Genomic DNA, 13458 nt, shown 5'->3' on the forward strand with positions numbered 1-13458 from the left:
TGTTGTAAAATATGCAGCAAAGTTTTGTATTACTGTATAAATAACAATGTGTGAACAAAGTGATTATTAATATTACGAGGAATAATATATGCAGTAAAACTGCAATAATCAGAATAGGGTCTTTTCTGAAAAAGGAAGGGTTTATAATAGTAAGACAAATAAAAGAAACTGATGAAGAACGCAATTAATGTACAAAGCATCATACATGATAAATGTAATAACCCAGTACGGTAAAATGAGAAGAATACACCCTAACACTTTTATATGGTTACGGAACTTCTCATGGCTTCTATGATTCTTATGAATGAAGAGAGACACTTATTTGTTTTTTGTACAGAAAAACTGATTTGCACAATTTGCATTGAAAGCTCCAATGGGACAGTGATCTACTGTAATTAATATTATCTGATAAGTGCTGCATAATAGGCTGGTGTTATACAAATAATAATAATAATTTGACAGATATCATCACAGCTAGCAAAGGCTGTGATTATAGAGCTACTAAAATTCACAATGGTTAATGAGTGAGTATGTGTACGTACAGTAAGAGAGGGTTATTGTAATAACTGCATTAAACACAAGTCTGTACTTTCAAACGGACTATACTTTGAATTCAGACTATTCTTTGGCTGTCTGACCCTCCAGCACAGGAGGTGTGAACCTTGGTTAACACACACCACCATTACCACTTTCAAATTCTATAGTATAAGAGACTTTGTACATGTCACGCTTGCTCATTGCTCTAGAAAAGCTTACTTTTTCCGTTATTTCTCTGTATTCAAACGGTCTCCTGCTTTTTTGATATAGTCCCAGAGACTCCAGTATGCAAATGAAAGGTAACAGAGCAGCATTCTAGAACAAAAAAAAATAGAGAAGGTTAATTGTCGTGGGGAGAAAATAGAAAAAGTAAGAACAAAGTTGTTTTTTGGGGGTTTTTTTGAAGACACAGACAGCAAGACAGATTTAAGTGTTATTATGAAGAGAGCAGTGTATTTGTATATAGTGATAGATGTTTGCTTCCAGAATCTCCTGTTCCTCACTCAAGAATAGATAACTCAATAACCACAAACCTTATGCTCACATAAACAAAGGTGATCGTCCTATTTTTGTATGCATTAATAAGCAACATATTAAACAGGTTTAAATTCACAAGCATTAAACATACACTTCTGTACTATATTTACATTTATTTCCATCATATGTTTAATGTTTATTCCAGAAGTCAGGTGGTCTTTTCACGTAGAAGATTGCCGAGCATCAAGATATCGGACGCAGATAATTGGGCAGCATATGCTTCGGAGCTAGAGATTTTAAAATCAAAATTCAGCTTGAAAAATTGTTGGTGGAATTTTAAATCATAAAGAAAAGTCAATGAACAAACACTCAAAAGAAAAAAAAAGGCATTACACAAAACATAAGAGGAGATAGTATTCCCACAGCAAAACATAAGTCCCTCAACCTATTCCCAAAGCAAGACCCTAAAGCCAAATCAGCGCTGTCTATGTCCACTCATATATCAAATAGGGAGCAGCTGGACATCACTAGGAAATAGAGACCAGCCAACAGGCCATTCTCCATCTGTGCTCTTTTAGGAGCCATAGTCCAGGGATGGGAAAATTAATATGTATCAGCACTGATTGAAGACAGCTGAGCATCCCCCATCTGTTCTCCCTGACAGGGAAGATACAGGGAGACTAACATCACTCATAAAAGAGACTTGCAGTGCTGATCTTACAGAATATCCATAAATGTAACTCAGTGTTACACACTCTGCTCAGAAGCCATGAGTGTTTCATTTGATTCCCATCTATTTCACAGAACCAATTAGAATGATTTACAGTAGTTCGCTATTAAATCATCTTTAAATCAATTCTGTAATTTTTAAAAATATATAACAGCTAAAATAATATAAAAGTTTATTTAAGAAAAATAATATATACTTAGTTGTATGTAGCCACTGTGTAGAGTTAGAACTTTAAAAAACAATTGCTGGTGGAACAAGACAGGAGTAAGTCATGAAGCTCCATTCTGACAAACATGAAAGACAATATGAAAACAAAGAAAACAACATATTGTATTGTAAATATAAAAGTACGACTGTAAAAACAAAAAGAAACATAATTTGTTTTAAAAATTTTTATTCATTGCAAAACTAAAAACACATTTGTTATAGTCAAAAAGTAAATAAATATTCACTCTGTAAAACAACTTTGGAAAAATAAAAATAGAGTTTATGATTTATGAAAATGGCTTTCAGGCACAACTTACTAATCATGTATGACCAGATGAAAATATTACACTTCTGCTTGTCAATCAAGTGTTTCTTATCTGAGACATAATAAAGACAGGACACAAAGGAAAAGGGGATTGTACAGTTTGCAAATCACTTAAAATATTAAATACAACCAGGCAGGGCAAGTGCTAGGTTGTTCAGCTACCCCCCTGAAAACTATAAATTTGCACACTCCCATTCCATTTTTATATAAAGCAGTGTTCTCCCCAGAAAAAAATTCCAGCCGGGTGGTATCAAGAAGTAGCCAGGTGGGGCCTTCGCAATAATAAAATGTTGTAAACCCTGCTATAATGATTTAAACAGTGTCCCCAGACTGGCCCCTTATTCAGTGCCCCCAGACTGGCCCCATATGCAGTGCCCCCAGACTTTCCCCATATGCAGTGCCCCCAGACTGGCCCCATATGCAGTGCCCCCAGACTGGCCTCATATGCAGTGCCCCCAGACCTTCCCCATATGCAGTGCCCCCAGACCTTCCCCATATGCAGTGCCCCCAGACTGGCCCCATATGCAGTGCCCCCAGACTGGCCCCATATGCAGTGCCCCCAGACTGGTCCCAGCCCCAGCCCAGAACTTACCTGAACATGATCGGCGGTGGCGCTCCCACTCCCTCGCTGTGACTGGATCTAGCAGGCATGCAGAGTAAGCTCTTCACGTCGCGGGTGACGTCATGACGTCACCCGCGCAGTGCATCACTGGGAACGCTGGCCTCTGAAGCGACCGGAGGCTTCTTTAGCCTCCAGTCGCTTCAGAGGCCAGCGTGCCGCACCAGGAGGTGGAGGGTGACCGGGAATGCAATGAGGGTAAGTGCCGGGCGGTGGGCTGTTTCTGCCGTGCGATGAGCCTGGGGAGATGAGCCTGGGGAGAACACTGTAAAGGGACAGTGCATGCCGAAGGTGTGGTCTTACAAGGGTGGGCTGTGGCACAATAGTACCCCAATTCAAATTACACCACACAGTAGCACAATCTTATTCACATTACACCGCACATAGTGCCCCTTGTTCATGTTATTTGTTACAACATACAGTAGTGCCCCTTATTCACATTACGTAATGCCCCTTATTCACATTACACCACACAGTAGTGCCCCTTATTCATGTTACGCCACACAGTAGTTGTGCCCCTTATACACACACAATGCCACAGTGGTAGTGCCACTTATACACACACACTACCCACAGTAGTACCCCTTATACACATAATGCCCACAGTACTGCCCCTTATACACATAATGCCCACAGTAGTGCCCCTTATACACATAATGCCCACAGTAGTGCCCCTTATACACATAATGCCCACAGTAGTAGTGCCCCTTATACAATGTCCACAGTAGTAGTGTCCTTGATACAATGCCTACAGTAGCACCCCTTATACAATGCCCACAGTAGTAGTGCCCCTTACACATAATGTCCACAGTAGTAATGCCCCTTACAAATTATGCCACACAGACACATAGCACTGTACTTACCTAAAGCCCAGCTCCTGCCCTGCCGCCATCCGACAGCTCCTAGTGCTCGACACTATGGGAGAGATGCCATGAAGTCTCTCCCTAGAAACACTACGGTGGGAGCCAGAAGGCAGAGCTCCAACCTTCACATACAGGGAAGGAGCCGCCGGGTGCCCTTTCATAACAAAATCTCAGCGGGTAACTGGCAAACGGAGAAGGAGGCAGCACTGGCGCCTCTCCAGCCTGGTGCCTCCCTACTGCGCAGGGCCAGCTTACCGCATCGCACCGGCCCTGAAAACAAAGTACATTTCCTAAACCTTTAACACAATATGAAAATAATTATCAGTTACCCACATAGAGCAAGCACCATTTTATAATACCCACATAGAGCATTAGCACACTGTCAGCCACTTGTTCACTTCAGTGCTACAAACCCTTTAAAAGTTTTCATATCAAGATATGAAGATAATGATCCCTCCAGAGGCATCTGATAATCTGACACGAGATGCAGAAATCAGTTCATGCGTTTAATAAAATGTCCTCATTACTCTCTATATAAATTGTCTAGGGGTCAAATCTGCAGGGTGACATATTTTTATTTTTAAACAGACTAAGAATAATGTGTGTGTGTGTGTATTTGTGTAGTGTTTGATGCAATGTTAAGCGAATCCATCATTGATTCTTTGCTATTTTAGTCATGCTCTGAAATTACTGGATGGAAATTCCACTGTTCCCCATTCTAACTTCATGTGGTATTTCAATGATTCTCCCTAGGAGAGAAGCTGTCTGTCAATGGGGGCCTTATGGACCGCATCAAGGGATTAGCTGGTCGTAACTTCACTACTACGCTATGACATGGTTGTAAAAGCCAGTGTGAAGGGGATGAGGACTGGTTTACGTTTAAGAAACAAGTATAACTGGAATTCCGAATATGTATACAACATATGGTAAATTCCTTTAAAACCTCCACATAGTGGCTTCTACATTCTCTGCTTGGTGACCCCTACAGGCCCCTATTATAACAACAAATGGAAAAATCTGCCCAGAGCTAAAGCTCTATGTTTTCAGCTAGTTTATGAGCTGGAAAGGACAGTGAGTCTGAAACTATCAATGACCTTACACATCTCACACAGCTCAACTTGCCTCACGGTTGGTGCATCTTTAATATAAAGATCTATTATGTATGAATAGGAAAGGCATTATGATTACTTTTATTAGGATTTAGGCCTTTGCAAAGGGCCTGATTCAGAGATGTACGTTAATCAGATGATTAACGTACATCTCCGATGTTGAGGGGTCTGCGCCTGCGCAGGACCAGTTCTGCGCATGTGTAGAACAAGTTTTGCAGTCTCACTCGTAGAACCCCCAAGCCGCAGCATGATTGACATGCCACGGCGTTTCGAGGGCGTACCTGGGGCGTGGCTGGTCACTCAGGGTCGTAACTAGGGTAGTGCGGCCTGTGCCATGGCACAGGGCACCGCAGGGCATGGGGAGCTGTTTGGGGCTGTCAATTTTCCTGTTTATTATAATTCTTACTTGTAGCTTCCTCTTCTTTTATCCCCACCATCTTCTGGCTGCCCCAGGAGTACCCCTATCTCTTCCCTGGCCCTTCCCCATGAGGCCATGGCCCTTTTTCAGGTGCACTATCTTATGTCCCTATTTAAAAAATCGGGGGGGCGCCAATGCTCTCTAAAAAATCTAGTTACGGCTCTGTGGTCACCGTTCCAGGAAACAGGGGCGATGAGGCCAGGGTCTGCATTTATGGACACAGATTCCTGGCCTCTTAAGTGATCAGCACCCAGTCAGGCTGTGAGAAGCTTCAGCTCCCACAGCCTGACCAAAGGAGCAATGGTGATCCCAGCCTGCGATATCCGTTGCAGTGCTGGGATCGTAAATGCAGCAAGGAGGTGTCTGACATCTCCTTCAGCATTTGCATCTGAGAAAGTTGGAATTGCACAGATGCTTGTGTGCGGCTTTGCAAATCCGTTCATCTTTGAATCAGATCCAAAGTCCGCTAATGTCTGAATGCATTAAATTTGAAAATTCCAGCTTTGAAGCGGCATTCTCTTAGCATAGCAGTGTTCCAGGGATACATTCAGAACTATACTTCCTAAGCATGCAAGATGGCTAAATTTCAAACCTACCGACATTTTACCCAAGGTGGCCCAGATGATGCCAGAAGGGGAGGCCCCAGGTGGGTGGTGCGGGGGCATGGCGATGTGAATTTCATCCACTCTGCCCCAATTTCCAACTGTACGATACTGCAATTCACAGCCTTGTGCAGTGTGGGGAGGGGTCCACAATTCTCTAGGGAAATGGGCGGATCTGAGAGGCTGCTTTACTCTCTGACTGGAAGAGCTCCTCGAAATGTGTGAGTCTCCTGGACATTCTGGTATTATGTATAGTGAACCACGAGCACCAGTGTGGAGGTAAAACCAATACTCATGAGAGTGCTGCCTATCAATTCACTAGGAACCAACATTGGTGACATATCCAGAAAAACAGTATCATCTGTAAATATAGAAGGCTATGTATTGGGCCATTGCCCATGCTGGCAAATAAGCTGTCTTGTAAGAAAGAATTACGTTTGCAGCTGCTCTATACAAAACAAAAAGGAAACATTGGGAGACAACTAGAGATGAGCGGTTCGGATTCTGTGGAATCCGAACCGCTCCGAACATTGGGGATCCGAGTCCACCCGAACCCTGTTCGGGTGTTCACCGCCTGACTCGGATCCCCGTTCGGGGCCGAACGGCGGCCGCCTGATGTCGGATTCTCACTAGAGAATCCGACATCAGGTCTCCTCGCGTGTAGGGCAGAGCGCAGTGATAGCGCTCTGCCCTACACAGACACAGACACACAGCCGCCAGCGGCAGCTGTGTGTTTGTTACAGCAGCCAATGAGAGTCACACAGACTCTCATTGGCTGCTGCACGGAGGGAGCCGGCTGGAGCTCACACATGAGCTCCGTCTTCCGGCTCCCTCCTCAGCGTGTGACAGAGCGGACGGCGCGGGAGCGGGGATACAGGTAAGTTTTATTTATTTTTTATTTTTTTACTTGTCAAAGGTCCGGGGGCGCTACTGGGGGGGGGGGTCTGCACTACTGGGGGGGTCTGCTACTGGGGGGGGCTATACTACTGGGGGGGCCATACTACAGAGGGGCCTGCTACTGGGGGGGCTATACTACTGGGGGGGGTCTGCACTACTGGGGGGGTCTGCTACTGGGGGAGGCAATACTACTGGGGGGGCCATACTACAGAGGGGCCTGCTACTGGGGGGGGCTATACTACTGGGGGGGGTCTGCTACTGGGGGGGCCATACTACTGGGGGGGATCTGCACTATTGGGGGGCCATACTACAGAGGGGCCTGCTACTGGGGGGGGGCTATACTACTGGGGGGGTCTGCACTACTGGGGGGGGTCTGCTACTGGGCAGGGCTATACTACTGGGGGGGCCATACTACAGAGGGGCCTGCTACTGGGGGGGGCTATACTACTGTGGGGGGTCTGCTACTGGGGGGGCCATACTACTGAGGGGCCTGCTACTGGGGGGGCCTACTACAGGGGGGGCCATACTACAGGGGGGGGCCCATACTACAGGGGGGGCTACTACTGGAGCAGCCTACTACTGGGGGGGCCTGCTACTGGGGCAGCCTACTACTGGGGGAGCCATACTACTGGGGGGGCATACTACTGGGTGGCATGCTAATGGGGGGCATACTACTGGGGGGGCCTGCTAATGGGGGACATACTACTGGGGGGGCCTGCTAATGGGGGGCATACTACTGGGGAGCATTCAACTGGGGGCACTGCATAGTGGACCGTACTACTAAGGGGACTGCATAGGGGGCACCACTGCTGGGGGACATTGTGTAAGGGACACCGCTACTGTGGGCATTGTGTAAAAGGGTCACTACTGTGGGCATTGTGTAAAAGGGGCACTACTGTGTGTCGTAACATAAATAAGAGACACTACTTTATGGTGTAATGTGAATCAGGCCCTATGTGCGGTGTAATGCTAATAAGATTGTGCACTGTGACTCCTAGGGCCGTAGCCCACTTTGTAAACAAGTACTGTGACTCTGCTGGCCGTACCCCACTGGGTGGGTGCACTACTTTTCATTTCTGCCACTGCTGTGTGGCAATGTGTCATAGATGTGCTTTATACTGTGGTGTCTGTGTCGTTGTGCCGCTGCTTTGTCGCTTAGTAACCAGTCAGCTCACTGCAACCTTTGGCCAATAATGTTGAAAACAATATTATAAGCTGTGATATGGTCTAAATTGACTGGAAATTAATGTTATTGAGGTTAATAATACTCTAGGAAGAAAAAAAAAGACCAATTTATGTGATTTTAGCTTTTTTTGTCAATTTTTGTAAAAAAATCCAAATCCAAATCCAAATCCAAAGCCAGTCACCGCAGTTTGGCAAATCCAAATCCAAATCCAAAGCCGGACGACGAATTAGAACCAAATCCAAATCCGGCAAAAATGGTCCGGCGCACATCCCTAGAGACAACCATTATCTGCAATCATCTATCTGGTCTGGAATTAAACTTCTGCAAGTTTCACATGGGAGATCCAGAATACAAAGCTTTGGATCTGTAGGTATTACTGTGACTTGAGATCATACAAGAAAGTAAAAACTGCAGGGGTGCAGTTCATGAAGTGGAGAAAAAGATTGCAGGGAGTACGATTGTTTAGAGGTGAACATGTAGGGAGGAATATGTAGGTAACCTAGGAGTGGGGTAATAAGAGCACTCAGCAGAGCATGGAATTTTAAAAGCTGTAATGTAGGTAGTGCAATGTAGGTAGTGTAATGTAGGTAGTGTAATGTAATGTAGGTGTAATGTATGAAGGTAGTGGAATGTAATGTAGGTAGTGCAATGTAGGTAGTGTAATGTAATGTAGGTGTAATGTAATGAAGGTAGTGGAATGTAATGTAGGTAGTGCAATGTAGGTAGTGTAATGTAATGTAGGTAGTGTAATGTAGGTAGTGCAATGTAGGTAGTGTAATGTAGGTAGTGTAATGTAGGTAGTGTAATGTAATGTAGGTAGTGTAATGTAATGTAGGTAGTGCAATGTAGGTAGTGTAATGTAATGTAGGTAGTGCAATGTAGGTAGTGCAATGTAGGTAATGCAATGTAGGTAGTGTAATATAGCTAGTGTAATGTAATATAGGTAGTGCAATGTAGGCAGTGTAATGTAATGTAGGTAGTGCAATGTAGGTAGTGTAATGTAGGTAGTGAAATGTAGGTAGTGCTATGTAGGTAGTGTAATGTAGGTAGTGTAATATAGCTAGTGTAATGTAGGTGTAATGTAGGTAGTGTAATGTAGGTAGTGCGATGTAGGTAGTGTAATATAGCTAGTGTAATGTAGGTGTAATGTAGGTAGTGTAATGTAGGTAGTGCGATGTAGGTAGTGTAATATAGCTAGTGTAATGTAGGTGTAATGTAGGTAGTGTAGTGTAATGTAGGTAGTGCAATGTAGGTAGTGTAATGTAATGTAGGTAGTGCAATGTAGGTAGTGCAATGTAGGTAGTGCAATGTAGGTAGTGTAATATAGCTAGTGTAATGTAATGTAGGTAGTGCAATGTAGGCAGTGTAATGTAGGTAGTGTAATGTAATGTAGGTAGTGCAATGTAAGTAGTGTAATGTAGGTAGTGAAATGTAGGTAGTGTAATGTAGGTAGTGCTATGTAGGTAGTGCTATGTAGGTAGTGTAATGTAGGTAGTGTAATATAGCTAGTGTAATGTAGGTGTAATGTAGGTGTAATGTAGGTAGTGTAATGTAGGTTGTGCGATGTAGGTAGTGTAATATAGCTAGTGTAATGTAGGTAGTGTAATGTAGGTGTAATGTAGGTAGTGTAATGTAGGTGTAATGTAGGTAGTGCGATGTAGGTAGTGTAATGTAGGTAGTGTAGGTAGTGTAATATAGCTAGTGTAATGTGGCTAGTGTAATGTAGGTAGTGTAATGTAGGTAGTGTAATATAGCTAGTGTAATATAGCTAGTGTAATGTAGGTAGTGTAATGTAGGTAGTGTAATGTAGGTGTAATGTAGGTAGTGCGATGTAGGTAGTGTAATGTAGGTAGTGTAATGTAGGTAGTGTAGGTAGTGTAATATAGCTAGTGTAATGTGGCTAGTGTAATGTAGGTAGTGTAATATAGCTAGTGTAATGTAGGTAGTGCAATGTAGGTAGTGTAATGTAATGAAGGTAGTGTAATGTAGGTAGTGTAATGTAGGTAGTGTATTATCGCTAGTGTAATGTAGGTAGTGCAATGTAGGTAGTGTAATGTAGGTAGTTTAATGTAATGTAGGTAGTGTAATGTAGGTAGTGTAATGTAGCTAGTGTAATGTAGGTAGTGCAATGTAGGTAGTGCAATGTAGGTAGTGCAATGTAGGTAGTGTAATGTAGGTAGTGTAATGTAGGTAGTGCAATGTAGGTAGTGTAATGTAGGTAGCCATGGTCGCTAAACTACGGATTTTCTGGACATCCTACAACACTTCCACTTTAAATGCATTTGCTTATAAATGTATCACATATATGAGTATGAGACTAAACATAAATAATCATACCCAGATATTATGTATCAAGCAGAGAAATCTAGACATTTTTATTTGTTTAATGAATGCCTCCCTCGTCCTCCCTACAGCAGTGTCCCAATGATGTCATGGTAAGAAATGCCAGCTGGGCAGGGTCTATAGAAACTATAAAAATGACGACTGCCCATTGTCAGTTCTCAAACTACGTCTGATCACATATACATATGTGTAGCACGTTTCCTCTACACACAAACACAACTATATACAGTATGTAAACTAACCACTGCAAATGGTTGAGATGAATGTAACAAATGCCGCCCTCACCCTTCCCATGCAGTTGTGGTGCAGTTTCTTTAGTATAGAATATTTAGAATGATATTAACCTAAAAACGTCCCCTATTAGTAAGTCTACTAGCAAAACTAGAGTACGCCAGGCTCAGAAAAGGGCATTGCTGTGCACCATAGTAAAATTTCGGGGAGGGCCCGGGGAATGTTGGCTTATCTTCCAGAGTCCTGGCGATGAAAATTTACAGTCCAGAAGCCCATGCCAATACAGGCTTCTAACTAAATTATCTCCTGTAGTGTCTGTGCTAGGGAATATAGATTGTAAGCTCCACTGGGACAGGCATCATTCTCTGTCCAGTGCTGAGTAGTATGTTGATATAATAGTATAATAAAATATTTCATTATTTCCAGTGGCCAAATTAATGATGTAAAAATAGCTGGTGCTGTATTCCCCTTAAAGACAAGACATTGTGAATATATTAAAACATACTGTAAACCCTTTTCTCTCCTTTACAAGAGATTTATGGCTACCATTCTCAGTATTATTGTATGCCGCTTCCCACTGGAAACACATAACTACATGTTCAATAACATTACTACACATTATAACAGAAAAACCTCTCTCTATATCGGCTCATGATAAACAAATGATAAAATAACAGAAACCATGGCCTAACCTCTACTCAATAACATGCACATGACATCTTGATCCATTGGGAACAGTAGCAGGGAATGGATACATTTTATTAAACCTAGGATAGGGAAAGTTCTATTTCATGCTATAAAATAAGGAACACATGTGTTGCTAATATTGTATCATTTATCTTACATGGAGCATAATGTCCTCCCCTGTAAAACTGGTCCGGAAGGAATTAAGGGCTTGTAATAAAGAGTTCTGCTATTAGATCCATGCATCACTGTAGTAGGTCTTGGTGGTATGTGGAATGAAATTGTCCTTGAAGAGGACGGCCAACGTATTACACCACCATCGACATTAAATTTGTTTGAGGCAGGCTACAACTCACAAGTTTAAATACTAATGATCTAAAATAGTATTAGTAACAAACTGCCACACACTACAAGACTAACAAAAGAAACTGCAATACCACATCATGCTACTGATGTCTAATTGCAGGTAACATATAAAGGAGAGCTGGTTCTCCAACTGATGTTGAATAACAATTAATAGGTTTTATTTGTGTGTTAATAAATAACACCATCTAGATGCAAGTTCATTAATAGCACGTTTTTACATATTAAATATTCTTTAATAATTGAAGTAACTATATTCTAGTTGTGGGTCCAGAGGTTAAGGCTTATTTAATATACTGCTAAGCCTGCTCTTGAAATACTGTAAAAAGAACCTTTCAAGCACAATTTACAAGAACACGCACTAAAGCAATCTGGTAGCTCTGGGTGCTTGAAAAAAAACTGTATATAAGCCTTTGTGATACATGAAAAATAAGCACAAAAGTCAGAATTTTATGATGTGACAAAACTTTCGTAATAGTAAAAGAAAAAAAAAACTCAGAACATGGCAATGAAATTCCGCATAGAGGCAGTGGTGATGACTGATCGTTAAATAACTAGAGGCATGGGTGTAGTTACTGCTGAGCCGAAAGACATAAAAAGACATAGACAATCAAAACTATATCTCAGTTATAAGTAGTCCAAATAGGTTCCAGTCAACTCTGGTGCCTCCAGAATCATTTGCATAATGCACTCCGATAGCGGCAGCCAGCAGAGTGTGTTCATGTCTATTCATTGATAGGTGATTAATAAGCCAGAGGATGACAATTCAGAAAGATGTATTAAACAATAACATGATATAACAAATAAAGCAGTTCAGATAATAACGAATTAAATAAGTCAAATACAACCTGCCTTTTACAGAGAGGCAAATATCTGGATGCTATCTAAAATGCTGATCACCGCAACACAGTGATTCCACATTAATGTGACCATACTAAACAGGTGTGTATATTAGTAAACCAAAGAAAATATAAATGATCAACATGTACAAGGAAGGGCACATGCTCAGACTCCATGTGGAATGTCAAATATCCCAATTATTTAAAATGTACCTGTCCCCCTCTGTGTTTATGCCTCTGGCACTGAAAAAAACAAGCCACCCTGCATTACTGTTTATGCATCTTGAAAACAATATGTCATTATAATCCTGTTAGTTATGTCTGTCCTGGAAGAAAGTGCAGGCACTTGCTTGTAAAACTTCCATATTAAAAAAGGCAACATGAATTAAATAAAATTACTGGCCAGTATTTTGCAGGTACTATGATGTAACTTACATTACACGTGCAAGAGTATAATGCGAAGCACAGTGCAATACCTCATCTCAACAAGAAAATCACATCAGAGGAGACTCTACATACAGTATAAGACAAACACTGGAGCCAGCTCTGAGGTAGGTATGAACAGCGCTAGAAAACCTATCAATATATGCAAATGATACCTAAAAATACATATACAATTAATCAATACATATCAAAATCTACTATATGACTCTATACGGCTTGATTGAAACGAATAGTTTAATATATTATACACAATAGGAAAACATCTAATACATTATTGTCGATAAAAGGACAATCGAAAAATCCAATATAAATAATAAAAAAGTACAAATATATTAAATGAAATATATAATGTCCAAATCAAAAAAAGAAGAAAAAAATGTCCATGAGATAAATGGTATAAATCAATCCTGAGAAATAGCAGTGTAAAAAAATGTGTGTCTCATTCACATTATTGTTGAAAGTTTAAAAGAATATAGCAACAGTCATTGGCCTACACAGGTGGATCCGGAATATTATCCAGCTAATATATTTACCAGACTTTGTTAGATGTCCACAGCCTACAGATGGTGCAAAGATTCCTGCAC

General features: G+C 41.8%; 1 protein-coding gene across 1 annotated transcript in view; it reads right to left on the bottom strand.

The window, feature by feature from the left end:
* LOC148534691 (fidgetin-like) overlaps positions 1 to 13458 on the bottom strand; it is a 73697-nt gene that overhangs the window by 25124 nt on the left and 35115 nt on the right. The window contains exon 2 of the mRNA XM_088466379.1: positions 757 to 852. The gene's annotated coding sequence lies outside the window, so the exon portion shown is untranslated. The remainder of the gene's footprint in view (positions 1 to 756; positions 853 to 13458) is intronic.

Source organism: Taudactylus pleione, unplaced genomic scaffold, assembly GCF_031769625.1.
Source record: "Taudactylus pleione unplaced genomic scaffold, aTauple2 ptg000065l, whole genome shotgun sequence".
Classification (NCBI taxonomy): Eukaryota; Metazoa; Chordata; class Amphibia; order Anura; family Myobatrachidae; genus Taudactylus; species Taudactylus pleione.